This window comes from Humulus lupulus, chromosome 2 (genome assembly GCF_963169125.1).
Source record: "Humulus lupulus chromosome 2, drHumLupu1.1, whole genome shotgun sequence".
Taxonomy (NCBI): Eukaryota; Viridiplantae; Streptophyta; class Magnoliopsida; order Rosales; family Cannabaceae; genus Humulus; species Humulus lupulus.
Genome location: NC_084794.1, coordinates 141704426 through 141712557, shown reverse-complemented (window position 1 = coordinate 141712557; position 8132 = coordinate 141704426).

Sequence of the window (8132 nt, the reverse complement as noted above, 5' to 3'; positions counted from 1 at the left end):
CAGGCGCTTCGATCTGCTCTTTGACCTGCTCGCTGTCTGGAAGCCCAGTGAGCTCTGCAATGAAGTCGGTCAGTGCTAGTCCTTTTACCGCTGCTCGTGGTAAGTAAGAGATATCAAACTACCCAAGTTTAACCACCCATTTCAATAATCGGCCCCTGACTTCTGGCTTCTGTAGAACTTTCCGTAGATGTTGGTCGGTTAAAACTGTGATTGGGTTAGCTTGGAAGTAGGGCCGCAGCTTTTTGGAGGCTAAGATCAGACAGTAGGCTAATTTCTCAATAAAAGGATACCTCAGTTCTCCTCCGATTAGTCTTTTTCTTACATAATACACGACCTTTTGCACATTCTCCTCCTCTCTTACTAGAACAGCACTAGCAGCATATTCTGTGATCGCCAAGTAGATGAACATGGTTTCTGTATCAACTGGCTTTGATAGAATCAGTGGCTGCGAAATGTGCGTCTTTAAAGCTTGAAAATCTTGCTCGCACTCCTCCGTCCATTCGAACTTCTTGTTGCCTCTAAGAAGATTAAAAAATAGGACACATTTGTCCGTCGATTTGGAAATAAATCTACTTAGAGCAACAATCCTTCCGGTTAGACTTTGAAATCTTTGATCTTTGTTGGCGATTTCATATCAACCAGGGCTTTGATCTTCTCGGGATTGACCTCAATTCCTCGTGAGTTTACTATAAATCCCAAGAATTTCCCTGATCTAACTCTGAAGGAACACTTGAGAGGATTTAGCTTCATCTGATATTTATTCAAGACGTTGAAGCACTCTTGCAAGTCCCCTATGTGTCCTTCTACCTTTTTTGACTTAACCAGCATGTCATCAACATATACTTCCATGTTTGTACTGATCAGCTCCTTGAACATGTGATTGACTAGTCGCTAGTAAGTCGCACCAGCGTTTTTCAAACCGAATGGCATTACTTTGTAACAGTAAAGCCATGTATCGGTCCAAAAGCTAGTGTGATCCTCATCAGGCGGATGCATACTGATCTGATTGTACCTGGAGTATGCATCTATGAATGATAGGATCTCATGTCCTGCAGTGGCATCGACCAACTGGTCAATCATAGGGAGTGGGAAACAATCTTTAGGGCAGGCTTTATTAAGGTCTGTGAAATCCACGCACGTTCTCCACTTGCCATTTGTCTTGGGAACTAGTACGGGATTAGAGACCCACGATGGATAAAACGCTACCCTGATGAATCCATTCTCCTTTAGCTTCTCGACTTCCTCTTTTAGAGCTTTTGATCTGTCTTTGTCGAGCAGCCTTTTTTTCTATTGTATTGGTGGAAAACTCTTATCTACATTCATGACATGGATAATAACTGCAGGATCTATTCCAACCATGTCTTTATGCAACCAAGCAAATACTTCCTGGTTCTTCTTTAAAAATTCCACCAGTGTTTGTTTTGTTGTTGTCTCGAAGTTTTTACCAACTTTCACAACCCTAGTCGGATCTGCTTCATCAAGTTGGACCTCCTCAAGGTCCTCGATGGGTCCTATTTCTTCATCAAAATCCCCAAAGTGAGGATCCAAATCTCTATCCTCACTTTAGGCAACACCCTCTTTGGTGACACAATCACCTGATTGGGCTTGCACTTCATTGGCCGTTTGCAACTCTTTTCCGACGGTTTCCCTCGATCCACTTTTCTTTGCCTTAGATATCGAGGCATTGTAACACTCCCTCGCTTCTTGTTGGTTTCCCAATACACATCCTACTTCTGCGTCAGTTGGGAATTTCATGGCAAGGTGCCAAACCGAGGTTACGGCTCGCAGGTTGACCAGAATAGGCCTCCTAATTACAGCATTATACGCAGAAGGACAATCAACTACTATGAAAGTAGCGAGTAATGTCCTGTTTGTAGGTGTAGTTCCTGCTGTAACTGGGAGCCTAATCAACCCTGTTGGCGTGAGCTCTTTGCCAGAAAAACCGTAGATGGTTTGGCTGCACGGCTCCAGGTCCTTGACGGACTACTTCATCCTCTCCAGTGAAGACTTGTACAAAATGTTGACTGAGCTTCATGTGTCAAAAAACACCCTCATAACCATCATGTTGGAAATATGGACATCCACGACTAGCGGGTCTAAATGTGGGAATTAGACATGCTGGGCATCGTCCTCAGAGAAAGTAATCAACTCCTCCTCTGTTCGAGCTTTTTTAGGTTCCTGATCCTCCACACTCATCATCTTGATGTCCTAATCGTGGCGTAAGGTCCGAGCATATCGCTCCCTTGCCTTCCCACTATCTCCTACAACGTGTGGGCCACCATAAATGGTGAGTAATGTACCTGCCACAGGAGCTGGTTGTAAAGGTGATGAGCGTTGGCATGCAGGCGCCTGCTTGTTGCCTCCTTGAGCCTCTCGCTGAGACCCTCATGCGGCTCGTACGTACCTCCTTAGGTGTCCCTGTTTGATAAGGAACTCAATTTAATCCTTCAACTGGTTACACTCATTGGTGTCCTGTCCGTAGTCGTTGTGAAAATGACAGAATTTTGTTGTATCTCTCTTGGAGATATCCTTCCTTATAGGCGCTGGTTGCTTATAAATGACATTGGCGTTGGTCGCCTGGTAGACCTCTGCTCTACTTTTGACAAGGGCCTTATAGTTGGTGAATCTCAGCTCGTATCTATTGCCTTTGGGGCATTTGTTTTTGGACGTTGATGGCTCATTGTTCGCCCTTTTCCACCATTTTTTCCATTTCCATTCCCGTTGCCTTTGCCATTGCCATTGGGTTTATCCAACCCATTAGCAGCTTTGGCAGGATCTTCCTTTGGTCCCTTGTCTTTCATTGGCGACTTCCCCTCGTTGGCGATGGCATCCTCGAGCTTAATGTATCGATCAACTCGATCAAGAAACTCCCGGGTACTTTTTACCCCATGCTTTCTTAGGATGTTCCAAAGGGGAGAATGGCGCCTTACTCTAGCTGTTAGGGACATCATTTTTCCCTAGTCGCCCACTGTTTTAGCTCCAGTAGCTACTCGCATAAAATGTTGGACGTATTCCCTTAAGGGCTCTCCATCCTTTTGTCGTATCTCGACTAGCTGGTTGGCCTCAGTGGGGTGTACGCGAACCATGTAGAATTGTCCATAAAATTCCTTTACGAACATTTCCCACGATACTATACTAGCAGGAGGTAACTTAAATTACCACTCCTGAATAGTGTCAGATAGGGTGGCGGGGAAGATCCTGTAGTGGGCATCATCCAACACTTTATGAATATCCATTTGTTTCTCAAAATTGTTTACATGAGATACTGGGTCCCCGTACCCATCAAAGTTCGACAGTACTGGCATTTTGAACTTGCTGGGGGTTTCTGCCGCAGCAATCCTCCGCATAAACGGAGTGCCTCTCCTTCAATCGTATTCAATATGGGATGTCCGACTCCCGACCAGCTGTTGTACTGCCTAATTAAGAGCATCAATTTGAGCCTGAACTGCGTCTAGGATTCCTGGGGCGACTGGTGCCGGAGGAGCGTACTCATCGTGCCTTTCGCGCTTGTCGTTGAGCATGTCCCTCAGGTCATCATCTCTGCGCCTTTGTTCGCTAGCGCCCAACTGATCAAAGACGTTATGCTGTCGGGGATGCCCCCCAGCGTTATGGCTCGTAGGCCTATTTTCTCTCTGTTGGTGGTTTCTATCTCCACTTCTTTCCTCCTACCAAAATCAGCCTCATTGTAGTCATGGCCATCCCTAAACTGTGGCTGACTGTGGCGTGACCGGCTGGTCACTCTGTTTCCTCTTATGGCTGGCATCTTCTGAGCATCAGGGGGAGGCCTGCGTTGGTCGGTGGGTCCCCATGCATTATTATGGCGTGGGGGCCCCTAACTGCAAAGCCTGACTCGTTGTGTCTTTTGTTAGCAGAAGGACGCTGCCCCCTGCTCGGTGGATTTGGTTCATCGTCCCCTGGGCGTCGAGGGAGATTGTCAGGCCATACTCTGCCTCTGGCGCTGGGGATTGCCGCGATCAGTTTGAGAGGGTGGTTGTTGATTAGGATCCTAAATGGGGACATCTTCCTAAGCAACAGGTGGTTGCTCCGGCCTTTGAGGGCTTGCTGGCTGAATTAGAGGACTCAGATTTTGGGCCCGTTGCGGTGGTGCATTTGGTGGCTGATCCGGTTGCGAGGTTGACGCAGCTTGTCCTCAGGCCAACTAAATGGATGCTTCAAGAGCGGTCGTGGCATCTCTCTGCCCACGGTCCATGTTCGCCTACTGCTCGTTTAGCTCCTGACGCTGGCGCTCAATCTCCCTCTGCTGTAGCGCCAAGGTCTCTACCGCATTTTCCTGATTGGCCCTCAGATTGGCCAGCTCATCCTGCAACACACTCAGTGTTGTCCTTAGCATCTCAAAATCCAAGTGGGGCTCATTTTCAGCCACATTTGGAGGAGGAGGTTGAGAGGATGCAGTGCCAGCAGTCTGTCCAGATCACTTGGATGTCTTCGCCATATGATCTTTTTGAAGTCCTTGAGTTCGACTCTCAACGAGAGCACCAAAATGTTGACCCTTGATTTGGTCAATGACACAGAGTCAAATAAATGACAAAGAGCAAAAAAGGAAATCAAGAAAAGAATCAAATGGGAAGAAAGTGACACATGAAATTTATAGTGGTTCGGCCCCAACTAGATGGTAATGAGCTACGTCCACTTAGTGTTCTTATTGATATTGAATCCCAATACTATGATCAAAGAACTAGGGTTCTTGAGTTTCACAAGCCGTAGGAGAATTACAATTTCTAGTGGATAATCACACTATGCTTTTTTCTCTGAATCCAATTAAAAGTTCAAAAAGTCAAAAATTTCCCACTTTCTTGAGCCCTCTCATTCTTATTTATAGGCTCAAGGAGGTTACATGGGCCAATGGGACTTAATTATAATTAAGGTCAGCGTATCAAGGTAATAAAAGGAAATATAATGAATATAATTATTACAAGATTGCGTATCTCAAACGAAGTAAATGGAAGCATGCGACCAGAATGGTCGCACCTAACCGCAAGACTGGAAAAACCAACAATTATCTGGTCGATGATCGAACAAGATCCCCTCATTCAGAACTGCCATGTGCCAACCACGTGTAAGAAATCCTTGCCACGTCATCATGAGCCATTTTTGGGTAAACATCATGAATGGATGGATGTTTATTTTGATGAAGTTTGTTCTTAAGAATCATTAATTATATGGTGTTTTGGGTTTAGGAATTGTTCTTGTTTTTTTCTAGATCTATAAATTTGTAAGCCATATGGGGGATAGGGTTTTCTATAATTTTATTTTATGCATTTTAAATTATTTTCAAAAGTGTAAATCCAGCCCTGAGCCCTTGGGTGTCTTCTCGGTACTTGCTGCCTAGGTGCACCCTCGTGCATGTCTCGGCCTAGCGCACCACTCGCGCCTCCTCGCCTAGCCGCGCCCTTGCTGCCTTGTGTGCCTAGTCGCGCCCTTGTTGCCTTGTCGCTCCCTTGCCTTTGCGTCTTGGTGTGATGGTGGCTCTTTGAGCTGCCCCACCAAGTCGAGCCCCAAATTGCAAACCCTAATCACTTGGCTCCTTACCTGAGCCCAAGGGTGGTTGGTGGTTTCTTTGAATTTGTGGGCTTGTTCCAATAATGTTAATTGGAGTTTTAAAATTCTAATTAAATTTTGAATTAAGTGGCCCAACTTCAAAATGGACTTAAATGACATATTGGGCTTTAATTAAGCCAAGTTCAATATTTTTAAAAGAATGTTTAAAAATTATTAAAGTCATTTATAATTCAAAATTGGGTTTGATGACATAAAAATAATAGAAGACCCAAAAGATGGAGATGGAGATTCTACATGAAGCCTTGGTTTTATTTTTATTTTATTTTGTAATTAATTGCAAGTGTTGTAATTTTTTTTATAGAAATACCCAAAACACCCGGCTCATATATATTTATCTATTGTATTTATTTATTTAAATGTGTTTAATTCATTAAATGTGTTTAATAACATTGTCATGCATCATAACACGTCATACTGTTGATAGGATTTTTCGCCAATAGTAGATTTAGAAATATAATAAGAGTATTAGTGCTTATTTGCAAACCGTAATGAACTTATATGAACTATTTCTCAAACACAATTTTATGTGGTCCAGTGGTTAAAATCCACCTAGCCCATGAGTCAGTATTATTTCTCTCTCACACTGCAGAGTTTCAGTATTACAAAATGGCAGTCCCTTTTCCTGTCCATTATCCATGATAATTATAGTGAAATTTCCTGGATAGATTTGGGTAACCCTGTGCATAAATATGGTATACATTTAATACAGATAATTCCCATTTACATAGGGATATATTTCCTAATAGAATATACTCCTGTTATCTCAAACAAAAATGTGCAATACAGCATGGGCATTAATGAGAGTATAGAGTGCCTCCGAGTTTCTCGAGTTCCTTCAGTATGCATCATGACCAGGTTTCCACGAGTTGAACATATTCAGAGCACCCTAAAGTGGATTTGACCGCTACATGTCTCGAACTGGGTCGTCATCCTAAGAGGCAACCTGCCAATTACCTGAATGTCGTGCTGTCAAGTCCTAACTCGAGCTGCTCACATCATCATTAGCAAGATGTTATACTCATCTGCTTTTTCCATATATTCATCTGCCAATTGTACCGCTAGCGGAGTGATTAAACTCGTGATAATTTTTAGGGTACAACATTTTCCCCCCAAGCTCCTGCTCGTGCCTGATGTCATCACTTTCCGACATGCACAGTAAGGGCTTTTAGGCTTCTGTCATGTAAAATTGTGCCTACCTACTACTTGAGTGTTGAACATGTGGCCGTCTGTAATTGGCGTCTGTTCGAGTTTCAAGGATTGTGATAATTTTCCTGTCAACTTTTTGTCGGCGCACGGGTAATTTAATCTTGGCCTTTGGATCTTGAGCTAACCCAATCGGATGGCCCAAATTAATTCCCAAAGTTTACGTATAAATAGGGAGATAAGACTTGAACCTTACAACCTTTGCATTCAAAAACTTACCTTTCAGAAAAAAATCCCTGTTTCTCTCAAATTTTTTCCAAAAACCTTCATCGCCCTTCAGTTACTTGGAAGCTCTCATGCTCATGCCTATGGACGCATCGACATTCTCATCGAACAAACGTATAAACTATAAGTATTTCCTCATCTGGTTTGAATCTTTCATTTCTTTATTTTCCAGTGAGTTTTTTACTTTGAAAAACATTTTTTGTTCAGTATCGCTTAGTGTTCTGGCCATGTCTAAGTTTAAATAGGGTTCGGTTTAGGCTAAAAGAAAGATACTACACTTGTTTAGAAATAAGGTATTAAAAAACTGGGCAAATTTTTTGGGTTTTGAAAGAAAAATGTCATTGATGAATAGATTAGGATACCTGTTTGGATGTAGAAGTTGAGAGGCTCTTAGGTTTGGCCCTGGGTAGCTTAAGGGTCATGATTCCTTAAGCTGTTTTGCATTAAACTGTTTTCAAAAGAAAAGTAGTGGGTCTAACGGATCTGACACGCGAATCTCTAAGTTTCAAGGAATTTCCCGAATTCATAGCGCATGGCCTAGGACTACGCGTGGAACCATGCGTTGATGTTAGGACATATCTTAGCTCGTGTAAATTTTGAATCACCAAAAGTAAACCACTTAAACCCTCGGGTCACCGTACCTTTATCCCCGTAGCTAGTAATTGTCTTAGGTCGCTACTAATAGGCTGTTTTTCGTCAGGCGAGCTAGATCATGTCTCCAAAGAAAAATGTCGCGAGCTCCTCTACTCAGAATAAGAATAAAGACAAGTAGATTGCATCCGAATCTCCAATTCCTCACTTTGGCCCAGTGATGAAGAGGGAGATTGTTGTCGGCCTTGACGCTTTTTTCGAGGCCGAGCACATCATGTCCCGAATAACGTCGCAGGGGAAAGTGAACAAAATACTGCTGAGCCATGGGATCGAGATGGAAATTGATGGCTTCCTTGCCCAACCTCCATTGGAAGGAGAGCAGAGCTACACCCCCCTTTAAGATGACTTTGGGGCTTGGAGTGATGAGCACCTGAAGGCAGATGTTTTCCTCCTGTTAGACCAGTACTTCGTGGATTTTTTGAACTACGTCAGACTCGCTCCATTCCAGCTTTCTTCAAACTTGTATAGACTTT